The following is a 20,983-nucleotide window of genomic DNA, read 5'->3' on the forward strand; positions in this document are numbered from 1 at the left end:
CATTGATGCAACTACAACATGACACATAGTATCGATTCATTGACAACTCTCGATAAACCAATGGTTGTCGAATCGATCGGGATATATGAGTTGAAGGAACCGTACTGTACGCTAACCATAATTGAATGGTTCTTGCAGGCACTATCATTTGATACCTAGGGAATCATGTAAGCGATGCTGCTAGGCGTTTAACATGATTAGTTGGGTACTATCAGACTTGAGTTCTGACGTTCTTGTTATCAAGGTGTTGATAAGTAAGAATGGAGCAATTGGGGTATGCTCGCATAAGGACATGTTTAGTCCGAATCACATGGAGATGTGAACCCACGGCTAGTCGTATCAATGAACCATTGAGGGCCACACAAGTGCTAGCTTTCTAGATCCCGTTGAGAAGTAAAATAGTTCAATGTGTTGAACGGCTTATAAAGGGGTTTATAAGCGTAAAGAAAATTAGAAGTATGACTTCTATAAAGGAGAAAATAGTTCAATGTGTTGAACGACTTATAAATGAGTTTATAAGTGTAAGGAAAAATAGAAGTATGACTTCTATGAGAGAAATGTAAATTTTGATTTATGGAAGTGTTCCTAAAAATTAAAATTTGGCCAAGTGAATAATGTATTTGAAAATTGTGATTTTCATAAACATTATTATGGACTAAATTAAATTAATTCAAGTGTTGAATTAATTAGACACTAGTTGACCTAGTGGAGTCCAAATAATTAAATTAATTCAAGTGTTGAATTAATTAAATTATATTGAGTCTTGTAGAGCTCAATTTAAATTAATTATTTAACTAGTGGGACTTGAGTAAATTCAAGTAATGTTTAATTAGTCTCAAATATGTTTGAGATAATTAAATTTAGTCCAAAGTTTTTAATTTGATTAAAAACTATATTATATGCATGCATGGGAGGTGAAGGGTTGGAGATTACTTTTTATTAAAATAATGCAAGGCATGCACCTTTTGCTTTTTGCTTTTCTCACAACCAAGACATGGAATTAAAAATCATTCTCCTTCCCTCCTAGAAGCAACATGGCCGAAACCTCTCTTTTTTTTTCTCAAGTTTTTCTCCATTTTTGTGTTCTTCAATTGTTGAAGAATAATACACACTTCTCTTTGAAAAATCCTCATATTTTTCTAGTGCAAAATATGAGGGGATCTTCCTAGTTAGTGGTGGGCCTAATTTGAAAGAAAGTTTCAAGGATTTGGAGGAGGAGCTTGTAGATCTTCATGCCTTGAAGAGCTTTGTTGTTTGACAACAAAGTTGGTGCCATTCATCAATCTTTTAAAGATTGATAGGTATAATTTCTAAAACACCCTATGAATGTCATAATGTGTTTTTATTGTATTTGTTGCACAAGACTAGTAGGTGGCCGAAATTTTCTCAAGAAAATTAAAAATTTTAAACTTCCGTTGCGCTTCCGGCCACCGTAACCGATCCCCTTTCAATTCCAGGGTTGCCTCCGGTTCGAGAGGTTGATTTTAGCATAGATCTTATGCCTAGTTCTGTTCCTATCTCGAGAGCTCCGTATAGGATGGCACCGATAGAGTTGAAAGAATTGAAAGCGCAGTTGGAAGATCTTCTGTCCAAGGGATATATCAGACCCAGTGTATCTCCTTGGGGTGCTCCGGTGCTTTTCGTTAGAAAGAAAGATGGTTCGATGCGATTATATATTGATTACAGACAGCTGAACAAGGCAACAGTGAAGAACAAGTATCCTTTGCCTCGCATCGACGATTTGTTTGATCAGTTACAGGGATCTTCTGTAGACTCGAAGATTGATTTGAGATCAGGGTATCATCAGCTCAGAGTTAGAGATGTTGATATTCCGAAGACTGCATTCCGAACCAGGTACGGACATTATGAGTTTGTGGTTATGCCTTTTGGTTCGACGAATGCGCCAGCGGTTTTTATGAGTTTGATGAACCGAATTTTTCAGAAATATTTAGATGATTTTGTAATTGTGTTCATTGATGATATTTTGGTGTATTCGAAGAGTCTGACTGAGCATGCAGGTCATCTGAGAATTGTATTGAAGACTTTGAGAAATTAGCAGTTGTATGCTAAATTGTCCAAGTGCGAATTCTGGCTGAAACAGGTTGTCTTTTTGGGGCATATTATATCTGGAAAGGGTAGATCCGAGTAAAGTTGAGGCTGTGATCAGTTGGCCGAGACCGACTTTTGTGCCTGAGATACGCAGTTTCATGGGTCTAGCAGGTTATTATCGTCGTTTTATCCGAGATTTCTCCAGTATAGCGAAGCCTATCACCCAGTTGACACAGAAAAATATGCCATTTGTGTGGTCTGAAGATTGTGAAGCCAGTTTTGTAGAGCTGAAGAAGAGGCTGACTAGTGCGCCTGTCTTGACGATTCCTTCAGGTACAGGTGAGTTCGTTGTATATTGTGATGCATCTCACAGAGGGATAGGATGTGTTCTTATGCAGCGAGGGCACGTGATAGCATATGCCTCTAGACAGCTGAAGCCGCACGAGACCCGTTATCCAATTCATGATCTTGAATTGGCGGCGATTGTCTTTGCACTCAAGATCTGGCGCCATTATCTGTATGGCGAGAAATTTGAGATCTATTCCGATCATAAGAGCCTGAAGTACCTCTTTTCTCAGTCAGAGTTGAACATGAGGCAGCGACGATGGCTTGATCTGCTGAAAGATTTTGATTGCGAGATCAAGTACTATCCAGGGAAGTCGAATGCAGCGGCAGACGCTTTGAGTCGAAAGGTATGTGCTCTTTCCTTGTCGACAGTAGGTGTATCGAATGTAGTAGAGGATTGTTGCTTGTCGGGATTGACATTTGATACAGAGAGTAGACCGTTGCGACTTGCTGCAATTCAGATTGAGCCAGATTTGATTTTGAGAATCAAAGAAGCGCAGAAAACTGATCCGAGTATTCAGAAATCGATTGATATGGTCAGAGCTAGTCATATATCAGAGTATCAGGTTAGAGATTCTGTTCTGTATGTGAACCGTCTAGTAGTGCCAGAGGTTTCAGATTTGAGACGACAGATCATGTCAGAGGCACACTGTAGTCGGTTCAGCATTCATCCTGGTGGCAGGAAGATGTACAATGATTTGAAGACGCAATTCTGGTGAAAGCAGATGAAGACCGATATTGCAAAATTTGTGTCTAAATGCCTGAATTGCCAGCAGGTGAAGGCAGAAAGAAAGAAGCCCGGAGGTTTACTTCAGAGTTTGTCTATTCTTGAATGGAAATGGGATCACATTTCCGTGGATTTCGTGACGAAGTTACCTCGATCTTTGCGGGGCTGTGACGCGATTTGGGTTGTGATAGACAGACTGACCAAATCAGCATGTTTCATTCCGTACAGAATGACCTATCGACACGATCAGATGGCAGAGTTGTATGTCAGAGAGGTCGTCAGATTGCACGGTGTGCCGAAGTCGATCGTATCAGATCGTTATCCACGATTTACTTCTCACTTTTGGCACAGCTTGCAGCAGGCTTTGGGTACGACTTTACACCTGAGCACTGCTTATCATCCTCAGACGGACGGACAGTCAGAGCGGACTATCAAGACTTTAGAGGACATGCTGAGAGCTGTAGTACTAAACTTTGGTACTAGTTGGCAAGATTCATTGCCGTTGTGTGAGTTTTCATACAACAACAGCTATCAGACGAGCATAGAGATGGCACCGTTCGAAGCTTTATACGGAAAGAAGTGCAGATCTCCGTTGTACTGGGATGATATCTCCGAGGTACCAGAGTTGGGACCTGATATGATTCGTGAAATGACCGAGAAAGTGAAGATCATTCAGAAGCGAATGAAGACGGCACAAGATAGGCAAGCGAAGTACGCCAATGTCAGACGTAGACCGTTAGTGTTTGAGCAGGGAGACAGAGTATTTTTGAATATTTCACCTTTCAGAGGCGTTGTTAGATTTGGCAAGCGAGGGAAGTTGTCTCCTAGATACGTCGGTCCGTATGAGATTCTTGAGAAGATTGGCGACCGAGTTTACAGACTTGCTCTTCCTCCTTCACTGTTCGGTATACATGACGTTTTTCATGTGTCGATGTTGCGCAGATGTATGCCGGATGATTCTCATGTCATTCAGCCTGACGAAGCCGAGCTAGATCAGACTTTGAGCTATGTTGAAAGACCGATACAGATTCTTGATCGGAAAGAGAAACAGCTTAGAACCAAGACCATTCCGCTTGTGAAGGTTCAGTGGAGTCGTCATGGCATCGAGGAAGCAACTTGGGAGACAGAGTCTGATATGAGACAGAAACATCCCGAGTTATTCATATGATGTGAGTCTTCCTTTCAATTTTGATTTTACTGTGTTGTGTATACTTGCATGATTACTGATTTATGAGTTCGAGGACGAACTCTTGTCTAAGAGGGGGAGAAATGTAAGGCTCGAGATTTTAAGTTTTCATTGGCATAAGACTTGGAAGACATGAGAATGCATGTCATAGGATGAAAGTAGAAACTATAGCCTGAATTATGGAATTTTGAGTGAGCAGGGCCGAAGTCACACCGCACCCGCGGTACAGGAAGGACTGCACCCGCGGGGCATTGAAAGAAAATTTGGTGGAATTGTGCGAAGCAAGACCGCACCCGCAGTCCTGCAATGACCGCACCCGCGGTCTGAGCATTCCGGAAAATGGAAGGGCAGCCGAGAGCATAGCGCACCCGCGGTGCTGGGGTAACCGCACCCGCGGTGCTGCATGCGAAATGCCACCTTCGATTTTTATGTTGACACTTGGCATGGTGTATATATATTTGTAACATGACTCAGCATCTCTATTCAGAAGAACCTAAGAACCGAGAGAATCTCAAGAGAGGAGCAAGCTTCTTCATTTCTTAGGATTTTTATTGTGCAAGATTTACACATCCGAATTGGAAACTGAGTTGAGATTATTGTTCCTTGCAACAAGAGCTATCTAAGGATGTAAGTATATATCATTTTCAGCATGATTCAGATTGTAGATGTTGGGGAAATTATGATTTTGTTGTGAATATGTGATGCAAACGTGGTTGATCAAGCACCAAAGAAAGCATGGGAGTCGTTGGAGTTGCCTGAAGGACCTATAACAAGAGGACGTAGCAAGAAGTTTAAAGAAGCACTTCAAGTACTCATGATGAACTACCAAAGAGGTTCTACAAACTTGGTGACCAAATTAGAGGAGGTTGGGAATCATGGGAATTATATTGGAGAGTTTTGGAATGTTATTCAAGTGGTCATGGTCGAAGCAGCACCGCTCCCGCGCTCAAAACAGGACTGCACCCGCGGTCTTGCTAAAAAAAAAAAATAAAAAAATTTTTTTTTTAATTTTTTCCTGAGACTGTACCGCACCCGCGGTCCAGTCTGCAGCGCACCCGCGGTCTGCACTTCCGTGTCAAAATTGCCAGACACTTTTGTTTAGCCTTTTCACACTACTTTCTTGTTATGATATTATTATATAATGATTGTATTATTGCAAAAACGAGATACATTGAATGCTATATCAAATTCTTGAGATTTATCTCAAATTTACAAGGCAAAAGCTTTGTGTTCAAAAATCAAACTTATCAAAGATTACATCTTTGTGGCGTTTGTCGATTGTTATTCGCTCGGATTGTCAAAACAAGTTCTTTGAAGGTTCGTTTGAAATTCAATTGTTTTATCGTTGATATTTGTTGCTAAGTATAATAGCTTAGAGGTGAATATCACAAAATCGTTACTTGTTTCAAAAGATTGGGACAACATGATCGTTCCTTGTTTGTTATTGAATTGAGGGTGCGATTTCTATAGTCGTGCTTGCCTTTCATTCGTATGAGGATTCGTATCATTTGGTATCAGAGCTTAGGCTCATTGATTCAAGTAAGTTATCCTTTTTTTTTTTTGTGTTCAGATCAGTTTAAAAAAAAATTATTGTTCTGTTTCAGATCTGTGTTATATTGTTGTTTCTATTGTCATATCTATCAAAAACAAAAACAAAAATTCGATCTGTATCAAATCTGTGTTATCCTTTCGTTTCTGTGTCCAGATTTGTGTTATCCTTTGTTCTGACTTAAGATCTGTGTTATTTTCTATCATCCTTTGTCATTCTTGAATCTAGAATTTTCGAAAATTTGTGTATCATCGTTCTTTTTATTGTGCAGTCCAAGTGAGACAGTTGCGAGTGTCCACGAAGTGAATCTTTTTGTTTGATAAAAAAAAAATACAAAGATTGAGCACACCTTTGAGAGAAAAATCAAATTTGAGTGGAAAAATCATTTGAGTGCGAGAGCTATTTCTTTGGAGTGATCGTGAGAATTTGGGTGAGGAAAATCTTTTATTTCTACTAACGTTTTATTGCAGGTATAAAATCTGAAATTAAAATGGAGAAGGAAGTAGGAGAGTGTTCGAACCAGGGGTTGTCTAAGGTTCAAATGGAGGCGTTATTTGGGTATTTTAGTAGAATGTTGAGGGTTGAGTTGGATCCTTTATGTGAGAGGTTGGATAGGCTTGAGGTTAGCACTAGTGAAAATAAATCTAAGCCTAAAGGTTTGGGTAGAGTTGAAGAAGAAGAGAATGATTATGATTTGGAAGGAGAAGAGGAGAGCCAAAACGAGAATTGGGGTTGAAGCGGAAGAAGTAGAGGATTTGGTAGGGGAAGAAGAGAAGCCTTACGTGGTAGGTACGAAGATGTGAATAAAGAAGATAATAACATAGGTAGCATTAAGATGAAAATTCCATCGTTCCATGGTAAGTTGGATCCCGAGGCTTATTTAGAATGGGAAAAGCGAGTTGAATTCGTGTTTGATTGTCATCAATATTCCGAACAAAAGAAGGTTAGGTTGGCCGTGGTTGAATTTGTTGATTATGCACTTATTTGGTGGGATCAATTAGTGACCACTAGGAGAAGATGCAATGAGAGGCCTATAGAAACTTGGGATGAGATGAAGAGTGTAATGAGGAAGAGGTTTGTACCAAATCACTACTATAGAGAAATGTTTAAGAAGTTACAAACTTTGAGACAAGGTGTAAAGAGTGTTGAGGACTACTATAAAGAATTGGAAGTAGTCATGATTAGAGCAAACATAGATGAGGATAGTGAGGCTACTATGGCTCGTTTTCTATGTGGTTTGAACAGGGAAATTCAAGACCAAGTGGAGCTTAGACATTACTTGGATCTAGATGAAATGGTTCAAATGGCTATAAAAGTGGAGCAACAACTCAAGAGGAGAGGATTTGGTCGTACCACACAAGCTGGGAATACATCAACACCTTGGCGTTCCAATGTTGTTAAACGTGAAGAAATCAAGGTAGTGGTCAAGCCCAAAGTTGACACTAAACAGGAGGTGCCTAAGCAGGGAACGCAAGGTAAACCTTAAACTCCTATTAATCGTTCTAGAGATATTAAATGTTTTAGGTGTCAAGGAGTGGGACATATTGCTAGCCAATGTCCCAATAAAAGGGTGATGGTGTTGAATAATTATGGGGAGTATGAATCTCATAGTGAGGGAGATGATGGAGAGGATGAAGATGAGATGCCTGCATTAGAGGATCCTGATGAGGGATATGAAGCAGTTGTGGGTGAGGCATTAGTGACTAGGCGTATCATGAGTGCCCAAGTCAAAGAAGAGGAGACGAATCAGAGGGAAAACTTGTTCCATGCTAGATGTTTTGTCAGTGGCAAAGTTTGCAACATTATTATAGATGGAGGAAGTTGTACCAATGTTGCTAGTCTTGATGTAATGCCCGAGATTTTAATTAGATTAATCTGAGATTATTGATTATGAGTGGACATGATTATAACCCGGACCATTTTGGAGATTAATTTGAGAGGACTAAATTGTTGGGCGAAGATGGCGCGCCCGGGCGGAAGTTTTTAACCGCCCGAGCGCGAGTGCCTAGGAGAAGAGGGCCGAGAGTTACTCGCCCGGGCGGAATTTTGTGCTCGCCCGAGCGAGACTGCTTGAACTTGCGAGGGCCGAGAGTTACTCGCCCGGGCGGAAACTTATGTCCGCCCGAGCGAGAGGCGTGTGTTGTGAAAATTGTGCCACGTTTCTCTCACATGAATGGAGTATATATATATGTATATACGTGCAAATGAAGGAAAAAGAAAAAGGAAACGAAAGCTTCGAAGGAAAATAGCTTTTGAATTTTAGAATTCGATTTGCGATCAATCCGTCCGTTAGATTTTAAATCCGACTTCGGTACTGTGTTCCTATCTACGCAGGCTACAACTGGATGTGAGTTTTATTACGTTTTAACATGTTTTGGAATTATGAGGTTGTTAGAATTGAATACACGTCATATATGTTGTTCTTGACATGTTAGACAGCGTAGAATCGAAGTCAGATTAAGAAACGGACTGATTATGGAATTGTTATGATTTTCGGAATAGTTTTGGAGTTGACTTGATATCAGAATTGAGTTGTTATTGAGTATGAGATATTAGAATTAATATCTGATTGATAGGGTATTGTTGGGTATATTGATATTATACCGTTATGCCATCGATATTGAATTAGATTGAGTATTGAGCAGGACAGATTTAATTCGAGTGGTGTATTGATAGTATACTCCTCGATATTGTTCTTGTCAGATTGAGTATTGACAGGCTTGGGGTTCGAGACTTCGACAGAGTCAGAGTATCAGAAAGAAAGGTATAAATTAATGTTGAGTTGGGATTGCACAACTCGAGTGAGGTTTGACTCGAGTCTCCCTAAATCACATACTTTTACTTATTGCATTGATATTTGCAATTGATAAGATTGATATTTGTAGCCTATTGATTTATAGCTACTGTATGTAATGACTGCTGATTTGCTAGTCATTGACTGATTTGTTTAGATACTGAATGCATGTATTGATTACTGAGTCGTTGAGTCATAGGCTGATTCGCCTAGTCACCGGCTGATTCGTCGGGTTATTGGTTGATTCGTCTAAACTTAAGCTGATTCGCTTAATTACAGGCTGAGTTGTCTGATTATGGGCTGATTCGCCTAATTACCGGCTGATTCGTCGGGTTATTGACTGAGTCGTCAATTCTACGGCTGATTCGCCCAGACACTGATATATGAATTATATCGATGCCGTTTAGGGATTGATTCATTCCTATCGACTGAGATTCGATATAATTACCTATATCCAGATATCGGGATCCCTAGGATAAAGTTGAGTCGAGTCTGAGACGACGTGTCAGTTGAGTCGAGTCTGAGATGACGCGTCGGTTGAGTTGAGTCTGATACGACAGGTTGATTTACATTGTTTATATCATTCATGTTTATTGAATGCTTGATATTGATTTATGTTTCTGATTTGAGACATGTTATGAATAGTTCTTATATGCTTGCGTATATGCTTTTATATGATTGCATGTATACATTGTTTATACTGGGATATTCATATCTCACCGGAGTTATCCGGCTGTTGTCTTGTTTTGTATGTGTGCATGACAACAGGTGGGGCTGGATCAGGGTCAAGAAGAGGATGAGAGAAGACAGATAGCGTGGTGATTCCGGACTTGATTTAGAGATAGGGTTAGACACTTGATATTAGCTGTTAAACCCTAGTTGAATACATATATGTTGTACATGACTTGTACTTTTATACTGAGATGTATGTTCATGTTTAATATGTAATTTGAGTAAATTACATTACGTTTCCGCTATGTATTTTAAAAAAAATTAGACCCTGTTTTATAATTGATTAATTAGTCCCAAACATGATTAAGAACTGGATTAGCGTCCGGGTCCCCACAACAGGTGGTATCAGAGCGATAGATCCTTTAGATTGAGATAGAAGAGGCTAGTGAGCGGGGTAGATTGAGTTTTCTTTCCTTGCTTGTGAATGCTAGCATGCTTACTGCTTTATATAATACATGTTACTTGATTTATCTGATTTGATTTTGTAATATGTATTATTGGGAACGAATCTGAACTGATTCTCGATCAGCAGTAAGATGATCGGGAGGGAGATTGAATTGAAACAGATGTGTGGCATTGGGGTACTAATCCTGTTGAGTTTCAGATATGCCTCCTAGACGAATTCCAGAACAGAGTAGTACATCGAATCCTCCAATGGATGTATCGCCGACTCCAATGGAAACCTTGCTGAAGAGGTTTCAGTCATTCAAACCACCCACTCTGAAAGGTACTGAGACATCAGTCGAGTGTGAGAGTTGGTTAGGTAGCATTGAGTTGCTGTTTGATTCACTGGGATACAGTGATGAGCGCCAGATTAAATTGATTGGACACCAGTTGCTGGATGTTGCACAAAGCTGGTGGGTTACAATGAAGAGGGCCTTGGAGCAGCGAGGTACGATTATTACTTGGGATGTATTTAAAACTGAATTTTATCAGAGATTTTTCCCAGTGTCGTACAGGAAAGACAAGGGGGCAGAGTTTGCCAATTTGAGACAGGGTCAGCTGAACATTGAAGAATATGTGACCAAGTTCTCTACCTTGTTGAAGTTTGCTCCACATATGTCTGAAAATGACGAAGCCGTTGCTGATCAGTTCATCAATGGCTTGAATCCCGATATTTTTACATTGGTGAACACAGGGCGACCGAATAACTTTGCAGATGCCATGAATAGAGCAAAGGGCGCTGAAGCGGGCCTGATAAGGCAGAGAGGAGCTGAATTTGTTCCTCCAGTGTCGAGACCACCGCAACCACTTCCCCGATTCGAGGGTGGTAGTAGCAGTAGCGGAAAGAAAGATTTTCTGAAGGCTAGAGGAAAGCAGTTTAAGAAGTATGGCGGCAGTTCTTCTAGCTCCAGTGGTTCTCAGCAGAGTTATACTGGTGTTTACTGCGGAAATTGTGGCGGAAGACATTCCACTGCACAATGCCAAGGAGTACTTGGTAGCTGCCATTTCTGCAAGCAACAGGGACATTTTGCCAGAGTATGTCCACAGAGGGGTCCCCAAAGATTCCAGGGAGCTGAACCATCTGGATCAGCGGCACAGTGGGGTAGACGATCAGCTGCCGTTCCTTTATTTCAGCCAGCACCATCTCAGTCACAGCAGAGGCCAGGAGGAAGCCATACAGTCGGCCAGCCTCCTAGACAGCAGGCCAGAGTATTTGCTTTGACCGAGGAGCAGGCTCAGGAAGCACCAGATGATGACGTTGCAGGTAACTGATTTGTTTGATTATCCTGCATATGTATTGAGGGATGCCGGTGCTTCACATACTTTTATTTTTGAAAGATTTGCATTGATGCATGCATCATCTGTTGAGTCCCTATTTACTGTAGTATTTGTTTATTTTTCTTTGGGGAAAAGATCTTGTATCAGTGATTTCTGTTAGATCTTGTGTACTACAGTAGGATGAGAATGAGATCGAGTTAGATCGTGTGGTAGCTTGTGTTGTGCTAGTGTTCTCTGATTTTGGGACGGAATTACTGATATTGATATGCTGACTAAGTACAGAGCTACCCTAGATTAGTTCCAGAGGATGGTGAGAATCAGACCTGAGATGATCAAGAAATGAATATGGTACGATAAGAATTCTAGATTGAGAATTTCTTTGATATTCATACTAGTTATGACTCGATTATTACAGAAAGGAGTAGAGTAACTCCTTATGTATTCAGTTGATTTACTGAAATTGAGTCTATCATTGGCTGATTTACCAATGATATAAAAGTTATTAATGTTTTCTCTGATAAGACTTCAGATCTGATTCCAATCAGAGAGATTGATTTTAGCCTTGAATCTGATGGAATATTGATGCTTATTCTGAATACGTGTTTAAGACAAATGGTAGGCAATGGAGATTACATTGTACCGTCCGAACCAGAGCTGATGTTGAAACGTTAGCAGTTCAAAAAGCTGATTAGAATGGTTAGAACTCAATAACGATAGTCAGAACAGAGTGTCGATCAGAGTAACAGATAGGTGATTTTGTATTTTGTATGAGATTGATTATTCTGTGATGTCAGATGTGTCAGAATTGTACAGCAAAGCCTGATATTGATAGTCAGAGCCGAATACCAGGTAGGTATTTCCTCTTTAATTTATGTTATTAACTGATTTATGTATATCAAATAGTTCGAATCAGAAATGACAGATATTGTCAGAAACTTACAGTCGTGGATTTAGTGTTCAGTCTGATGATTGCGACTGTATTGTATTCGAACAGATAGTGGTGATATAGACAGATGAGATCAGTTATAACAGAAATGTATTGAAATGTTGGCAGAAATTGTACTGATATGTCTAAATTGCTAACAGAAAAGATAGAAAGTAAGAAATCAGAAGATTATTACAGATTTTGTATAGTTCTGAACAGAAATGGGAGTACATTTCTATGGCTTTCGTAATGAAATTACCGCCATTTTCTTTAGATTATGATATGATATGATTATGATCGACAGATTATTCAATTTATATCTATCAGTTTGTACCAGATTACGTACAAACAGAACCAGATGGCATAGATCAATGTCAAAGAAATAGTCAGATTGACGAGAATGCAAGAATTAGATGATATCAGATTGTGATTTTGCCGGAGTTGTACTTGTGATAGATTATATCATAAGCTCTCTTGTGCATATTATTACAGATTGACAGATAGTCAGAGTATATTATCAGATATTGACAGATAATTGTAGAGCTTTGGTACTGGATGTTAATACTAGTTGATATAGATTATTGTCATGATATGATTGACTGTATGACAGTAGCTATCAAGATAGTTCAGAATGGACCGATTTAAGAAACCAACGTCAGATGATGACGAGTGGTATTTGAAGCTGAAGACTGTAGATGTCTTCGATAACAGCTGATGGTCCTGATAGGTGATGAGCTGTAGATTGGTTTATACGGATGTTGTATAACCAGTAATGCGAGATTGATTCTGTCAGAAGAACTGGAGAAGAAGTATTATGACATTATACTTCGTGAATTCTTATTCCAGACTGGAATCAGATATTTGAGTTTTGGTTTAAACTTTGTTATACATTTCTTCTGATATATCTGAATTGATTGTTTGGGAGTTCAGGGACGAACTCAGGTCTAAGAGGGGGAGAAATGTAATGCCCGAGATTTTAATTAGATTAATCTGAGATTATTGATTATGAGTGGACATGATTATAACCCGGACCATTTTGGAGATTAATTTGAGAGGACTAAATTGTTGGGCGAAGATGGCGCGCCCGGGCGGAAGTTTTTAACCGCCCGAGCGCGAGTGCCTAGGAGAAGAGGGCCGAGAGTTACTCGCCCGGGCGGAATTTTGTGCTTGCCCGAGCGAGACTGCTTGAACTTGCGAGGGCCGAGAGTTACTCGCCCGGGCGGAAACTTATGTCCGCCCGAGCGAGAGGCGTGTGTTGTGAAAATTGTGCCACGTTTCTCTAACATGCATGGAGTATATATATATATGTATATACGAGCAAATGAAGGAAAAAGAAAAAGGAAACGAAAGCTTCGAAGAAAAATAGCTTTTGAATTTTAGAATTCGATTTGCGATCAATCCGTCCGTTAGATTTTAAATCCGACTTCGGTACTGTGTTCCTATCTACGCAGGCTACAACTGGATGTGAGTTTTATTACGTTTTAACATGTTTTGGAATTATGAGGTTGTTAGAATTGAATACACGTCATATATGTTGTTCTTGACATGTTAGACAGCGTAGAATCGAAGTCAGATTAAGAAACGGACTGATTATGGAATTGTTATGATTTTCGGAATAGTTTTGGAGTTGACTTGATATCAGAATTGAGTTGTTATTGAGTATGAGATATTAGAATTAATATCTGATTGATAGGGTATTGTTGGGTATATTGATATTATACCGTTATGCCATCGATATTGAATTAGATTGAGTATTGAGCAGGACATATTTAATTCGAGTGGTGTATTGATAGTATACTCCTCGATATTGTTCTTGTCAGATTGAGTATTGACAGGCTTGGGGTTCGAGACTTCGACAGAGTCAGAGTATCAGAAAGAAATGTATAAATTAATGTTGAGTTGGGATTGCACAACTCGAGTGAGGTTTGACTCGAGTCTCCCTAAATCACATACTTTTACTTATTGCATTGATATTTGCAATTGATAAGATTGATATTTGTAGCCTATTGATTTATAGCTACTGTATGTAATGACTGCTGATTTGCTAGTCATTGACTGATTTGTTTAGATACTGAATGCATGTATTGATTACTGAGTCGTTGAGTCATAGGCTGATTCGCCTAGTCACCGGCTGATTCGTCGGGTTATTGGTTGATTCGTCTGGTTATGGACTGATTCGTCTAAACTTAAGCTGATTCGCTTAATTACAGGCTGAGTTGTCTGATTTTGGGCTGATTCGCCTAATTACCGGCTGATTCGTCGGGTTATTGACTGAGTCGTCAATTCTACGGCTGATTCGCCCAGACACTGATATATGAATTATATCGATGCCGTTTAGGGATTGATTCATTCCTATCGACTGAGATTCGATATAATTACCTATATCCAGATATCGGGATCCCTAGGATAGAGTTGAGTCGAGTCTGAGACGACGTGTCAGTTGAGTCGAGTCTGAGATGACGCGTCGGTTGAGTTGAGTCTGATACGACAGGTTGATTTACATTGTTTATATCATTCATGTTTATTGAATGCTTGATATTGATTTATGTTTCTGATTTGAGACATGTTATGAATAGTTCTTATATGCTTGCGTATATGCTTTTATATGATTGCATGTATACATTGTTTATACTGGGATATTCATATCTCACCGGAGTTATCCGGCTGTTGTCTTGTTTTGTATGTGTGCATGACAACAGGTGGGGCTGGATCAGGGTCAAGAAGAGGATGAGAGAAGACAGATAGCGTGGTGATTCCGGACTTGATTTAGAGATAGGGTTAGACACTTGATATTAGCTGTTAAACCCTAGTTGAATACATATATGTTGTACATGACTTGTACTTTTATACTGAGATGTATGTTCATGTTTAATATGTAATTTGAGTAAATTACATTACGTTTCCGCTATGTATTTTAAAAAAAATTAGACCCTGTTTTATAATTGATTAATTAGTCCCAAACATGATTAAGAACTGGAATAGCGTCCGGGTCCCCACACTTGAAATGGTGGAAAAATTGAGCTTGCCTACTTTGAAACATCCCCAACCATATAGGCTACAGTGGTTGAATGACTGTGCCGAAGTGAAGGTGAACAAACAAGTTTTGGTTGCGTTTTCGATTGGGAAGTATATTGATGAGGTGTTGTTTATTGTGGTGCCAATGCATGCTTGTCATATTTTGTTAGGGAGACCATGGCAATATGATAGGCAAGTGACACATGATGGGTTCAGAAATAAATATTCTTTTGTACTCAAGAAAGAACCCATTGTTTTACTTCTTTTGTCCCCAAAGCAAGTATTGGAGGACCAATTGAAAAAGAAGAAAAGAGATGAGGCCGAAAGAAAGAGTGAATTAAAAAGTGAGATGGCCTTTGAAAAGAAAAATGAAATGGCTAAAAAAAAAAGGGATAAAAAAATTGAGATAGCCATACAAAAGAAAAATGAGGAAAAAGAAAATGAGAGGAAAGAGGCCAAAAAGAAAACATATATGGCCCAAAAGAGTGAGTTGAAGCAATTGATGCACACACATGAACCACTTGTGTTGATTGTTTATAAGGAGATCCTCCTTAACACAAGTGATATAGCCGGGTCCCTTCCGAGCATTGTAATTTCACTTTTGCAGGAATTTGAAGATGTATTTCCGGAGGAGCTACCTCAAGGATTACCACCATTGAGGGGGATTGAGCACCAAATTGATTTGGTACCCGGAAGTGTATTGCCAAATCGTCCAGCTTACAGAAGCAATCCGGAGGAGACTAAGGAGCTACAACTACAGGTAAGTGAGTTGTTAGATAGGAGTTTTGTGCGTGAGTCCATGTCTCCTTGTGCTGTACCTGTTTTACTAGTTCCTAAGAAAGATGGCTCATGGCGTATGTGTGTGGATTGTAGGGCAATTAATAACATAACCATCAAGTATAGGCATCCCATACCTAGACTAGATGATATGTTAGATGAGTTGCATGGTGCTTGTATTTTTAGCAAGATTGACTTGAAAAGTGGTTATCACCAAATTAGAATGAGGGAAGGTGATGAGTGGAAAACGGCTTTTAAAACCAAGTACGGGTTATATGAGTGGATGGTCATGCCTTTTGGCTTAACTAACGCTCCTAGTACCTTTATGAGGTTGACGAATCATGTTTTGCGTGCTTACATAGGAAAATTTGTTGTGGTTTATTTTGATGATATTCTTGTGTATAGCAAAGATTTAGAAGAGCATGTTGAACATTTGAGACTTGTACTGATAACACTTAGGGATGAACATTTATATGCTAATCTTAAGAAATGTGATTTTTGTACAAGCAAGCTTGTTTTTCTAGGTTTTGTGGTAAGTTCACAGGGGATACAAGTGGATGACGACAAGGTAAGTGCTATTCGAGATTGGCCAACACCTGCTAATGTTAGTCAAGTTCGAAGCTTTCATGGTCTTGCAAGCTTCTATAGGAGGTTTGTAAAAGATTTTAGCACAATGGCGGCACCGATGACGGCGGTGATTAAGAAACACGTTCCATTCCATTGGGTCGAGGAGCAAGAGAAGTCTTTTAATATTATTAAACAAAAATTAATAAATGCGCCTTTACTTGTTTTGCCTGATTTTGCTAATACTTTTGAAATTGAATGTGATGCTTCAGGTGTAGGTATTGGTGGTGTTTTGATGCAAGGAGGACGACCAGTGGCGTACTTTAGTGAGAAACTCAATGGAGTAGCACTGAACTATCCAACGTATGACAAGGAGTTGCACGCGCTTGTGAGAACCTTGGAGGTTTGGCAACACTACTTGAGGCCTAAAGAGTTTGTGATTCACACGGATCATGAGTCTCTTAAGTACCTTAAGGGGCAACAAAAGTTGAACAAGCGTCATGCTAAGTGGGTGGCATTCATAGGTACATTTCCCTACATAATCAAATACAAACAAGGTAAGGATAATGTAGTGGCCGACGCACTATGACGGAGGTACGTATTAATCTCTACCTTGGATTCGAAAATCTTGGGATTTGAACATATGAAAGAGTTGTATTTGTTGGATGAGGATTTTAAGGAGATATTTGAAACATGTATGCATGGTCCACATGATAAATTTTATTTGCATAATGGGTTTTTATTTAGAGAAGATAGATTGTGCATTCCTAAGTCATCAATTCGTGAATTACTTGTGAGGGAAGCACATGGTGGAGGTTTAATGGGGCATTTTGGTGTGGCTAAAACTTTGAGTTGTTTGCATGAGCATTTTTATTGGCCATATATGAAACGTGATGTTGAACGTGTTTGTGAAAAATGCATTACTTGTAGACAAGCTAAGTCTAGAACACAACCACATGGATTGTATACACCACTTCCTGTTCCTAGTGAACCTTGGGTTGATATCTCTATGTACTTTGTTTTGGGGTTGCCTAGGACTAAGAAGGGGAGGGATTCAATATTTGTTGTTGTTGATAGATTCTCTAAGATGGCACATTTTATTGCTTGTCACAAAACTGATGATGCATCCAACATTGCAGATTTGTTCTTTAAAAAAGTCGTTAGGTTGCATGGTATGCCTAGGACAATCGTTTCTGATCGTGATGTTAAATTTTTGAGTTACTTTTGGAAAACTTTGTGGGCTAAGCTTGGCACTAAACTGTTGTTTTCTACTACATGTCATCCTCAAACGGATGGACAAACTGAAGTTGTTAATAGAACTCTAGGAACACTTTTGCGTGCTATACTCAAAAAGAACTTGAAAAATTGGGAAGAATGTTTGTCATTTGTTGAGTTTGCTTATAACCGTAGCGTGCATTCTACTACGAATTATTCACCATTTGAGATTGTTTATGGTTTTAATCCTTTGACTCCGTTGGATTTGATGTCTTTACCTGTGAGTGAAAGGTTAAACATGGATGGGCAAAAGAAGGCTGAATTTGTTAGGAGTTTGCATGAGAAGGTCAAAGCGAACATCGAGAAGAAGAATTTACAATACACGAAACAAGCCAACAAGGGAAGGAAAAAGATGGTTTTTGAAAAGGGAGATTGGGTGTGGTTGCACTTAAGGAAGGAAAGATTTCCAGAAAAGCGACGTTCAAAACTCTTACCTAGGGGTGATGGACCATTTCAAGTGCTTGAAAAGATTAATGACAATGCCTACAAACTAGAACTACCAGGTGAGTACAATGTCAGTTCTACTTTTAATGTTAGTGATCTTTCATTGTTTGATGTAGGAGATGATCAAGATTTGAGGACAAATCCTTTTCAAGAAGGGGAGAATGATGCAAACGTGGTTGATCAAGCACCAAAGAAAGCATGGGAGTCGTTGGAGTTGCCCGAAGGACCTATAACGAGAGGACGTAGCAAGAAGTTTAAAGAAGCACTTCAAGTACTCATGATGAACTACCAAAGAGGTTCTACAAACTTGGTGACCAAATTAGAGGAGGTTGGGAATCATGGGAATTATATTGGAGAGTTTTGGAATGTTATTCAAGTGGTCATGGTCGAAGCAGAACCGCACCCACGCTCCAACAGGGAGTGCACCCGCGCTCCAAGATGAAATTCGCCGAAGCAGCACCGCACCCGCGCTCAAAACAGGACCGCACCCGCGGTCTTGCTAAAAAAAAAATAAAAAAAATAAAATAAATTTTTTTTTATTTTTTCCCGAGACTGTACCGCACCCGCGGTCCAGTCTGCAGCGCACCCGCGGTCTGCACTTCCGTGTCAAAATTGCTAGACACTTTTGTTTAGCCTTTTCACACTACTTTCTTGTTATGATATTATTATATAATGATTGTATAATTGCAAAAACGAGATACATTGAATGCTATATCAAATTCTTGAGATTTCTCTCAAATTTACAAGGCAAAAGCTTTGTGTTCAAAAATCAAACTTATCAAAGATTACATCTTTGTGGCGTTTGTCGATTGTTCTTCGCTCGGATTGTCAAAACAAGTTCTTTGAAGGTTCGTTTGAAATTCAATTGTTTTATCGTTGATATTTGTTGCTAAGTATAACAGCTTAGAGGTGAATATCACAAAATCGTTACTTGTTTCAAAAGATTGGGACAACATAATCGTTCCTTGTTTGTTATTGAATTGAGGGTGTGATTTCTATAGTCGTGCTTGCCTTTCATTCGTACGAGGATTCGTATCAATATGTTCTTGATATATAGAGCATCGTATATTCGTTGTCAGATTGATTTTCGGACACAATATGCTATTGTTTCGATTTTCAGCATGTATTATTGAAGAGTATATCGATTTTCAGAGTTTGAGAAGATTATGTCATTGATATGATGATGTTGATGAGATTATGGTATTGTTATGTGAGTTGTGAATTGACCGGTACCGAGGATTACGCCGTTATGCCGTCGATTTGTACCGAGATTTATTATTGATTGGAATATGTTGTTGCTTTGAGTTAGAGATTGATATTGTATGTCTCAAATATTGCCATTTCAGATTTGTATTGGCTATTGTGAACTTGAGACTTCGACTACGACACCGATTGTTCGACAAGAAAGGTATAATTCATGTGGTCACGGGATTGCACAACTCGATTCAGATTTGATACGAGTTTCCCTAAATCACATACTAGATTGTTATTACATTGATTATGTAATGTCTTGTTTATTGATTTATATTCGAGTCCTGAGATAGGAGATATTGGCAGATTGGCCAAAACTAGACGTTTCGGTGTATCGACGCATAGGAGTAGATTTGCTCTATGTGTAGACCCTCGATACAGAGTTGACCGAAGTCTAGCAATAAGACGTACCGTCGCCCCGAGTGGTTGGGTAGGTGACAGACCGTCTTATTCACACCGGGATCCCTAGATTAGAAATGAGTCGAGTCAAGATTTAAATGTTGAATACAGATTTGTATTCTTCTACATGTTTAGATTTGCATTCATGTTACTTGATATGTGCTATGCTTTTGTACATGATTATTACATTGCATGCATCCATGTTTTATACTGGGATATGTTCTCACCGGAGTTATCCGACTGTTGTCGTGTCTGTATGTGTGCATGGCAACAGGTGGGGCAGGATCTGGGTCACGAGGAAGATGAGAGATTGTTGATAGCGTGGAGATCTCGGGCGTTGAAGATTTCTAGTGTTTCCTACTAGACTTATATCACTTATGTTTGTAGTTTGTATTTGAACACTAGTGTATGCTTGTACGAAACAGACTTGTATGTACCTGATGTTGTTTAATTATTATAAAGATGTGTCATGTTTTGATTACACATTTGAATTCATGTTAAAAGCAAAATTTTGACCCACATTTTCGAGCAAAGATCCAATAAACCCCAAAAGAATTGAGTTAGAGCCCGGGTCGCCACATTTAATTATTATAAAGACATGTTATGCTTTGACTATACATTTGAATTAATGTTAAAAGCAAAATTTTGACCCACATTTTCGAGCAAAGATCCAATAAATCCCAAAAAGAATTGAGTTAGAGCCCGGGTCCCCACAGTCTTAGTCATGCCATGCAACCTAACGACTTATCTGAAGAACAAATCCGCCATGTTTGAAGCATCATCGGTTTTATAACAAGCTATAAAATTTGCCATCTTAGAGAATCTATCCACAACAACAAAAATAGAATAACTACCCTTCTTAGTCCTAGGCAGCCCCAAAATAAAGTCCATAGAAATGTCAATCCAAGTTATTTTTAAGAATAGCACGCAAAAGTGTTCCCAAAGTTCTATTGACAACTTCAGTTTGTCCATCCGTTTGAAGATGACAAGTAGTAGAAAACAACAATTTTGTGCCAAGTTTAGCCCATAAAGTATTCCAAAAGTAACTCAAGAATTTAACATCGCGACCAGAAAAAATAGTCCTAGGCATGCCATGCAACCTAACGACTTCTATAAAGAACAAATCCGCAATGTTTGAAGCATCATCGAATTTATGACAAGCTATAAAATGTGCCATCTTAGAGAATCTATCCACAACAACAAAAATAGAATCCCTCCCCTTCTTAATC

The 20,983-nt window shown here is 39.2% G+C and overlaps 1 pseudogene; it reads left to right on the top strand.

Moving 5' to 3' along the window:
• The first annotated feature begins 6,346 nt into the window (after positions 1-6,346).
• LOC140831522 (uncharacterized) lies at positions 6,347-18,546 on the top strand (annotated as a pseudogene).
• The last annotated feature ends 2,437 nt before the right edge of the window (positions 18,547-20,983 follow it).

This window comes from Primulina eburnea, chromosome 5 (genome assembly GCF_022965805.1).
Source record: "Primulina eburnea isolate SZY01 chromosome 5, ASM2296580v1, whole genome shotgun sequence".
Classification (NCBI taxonomy): domain Eukaryota; kingdom Viridiplantae; phylum Streptophyta; class Magnoliopsida; order Lamiales; family Gesneriaceae; genus Primulina; species Primulina eburnea.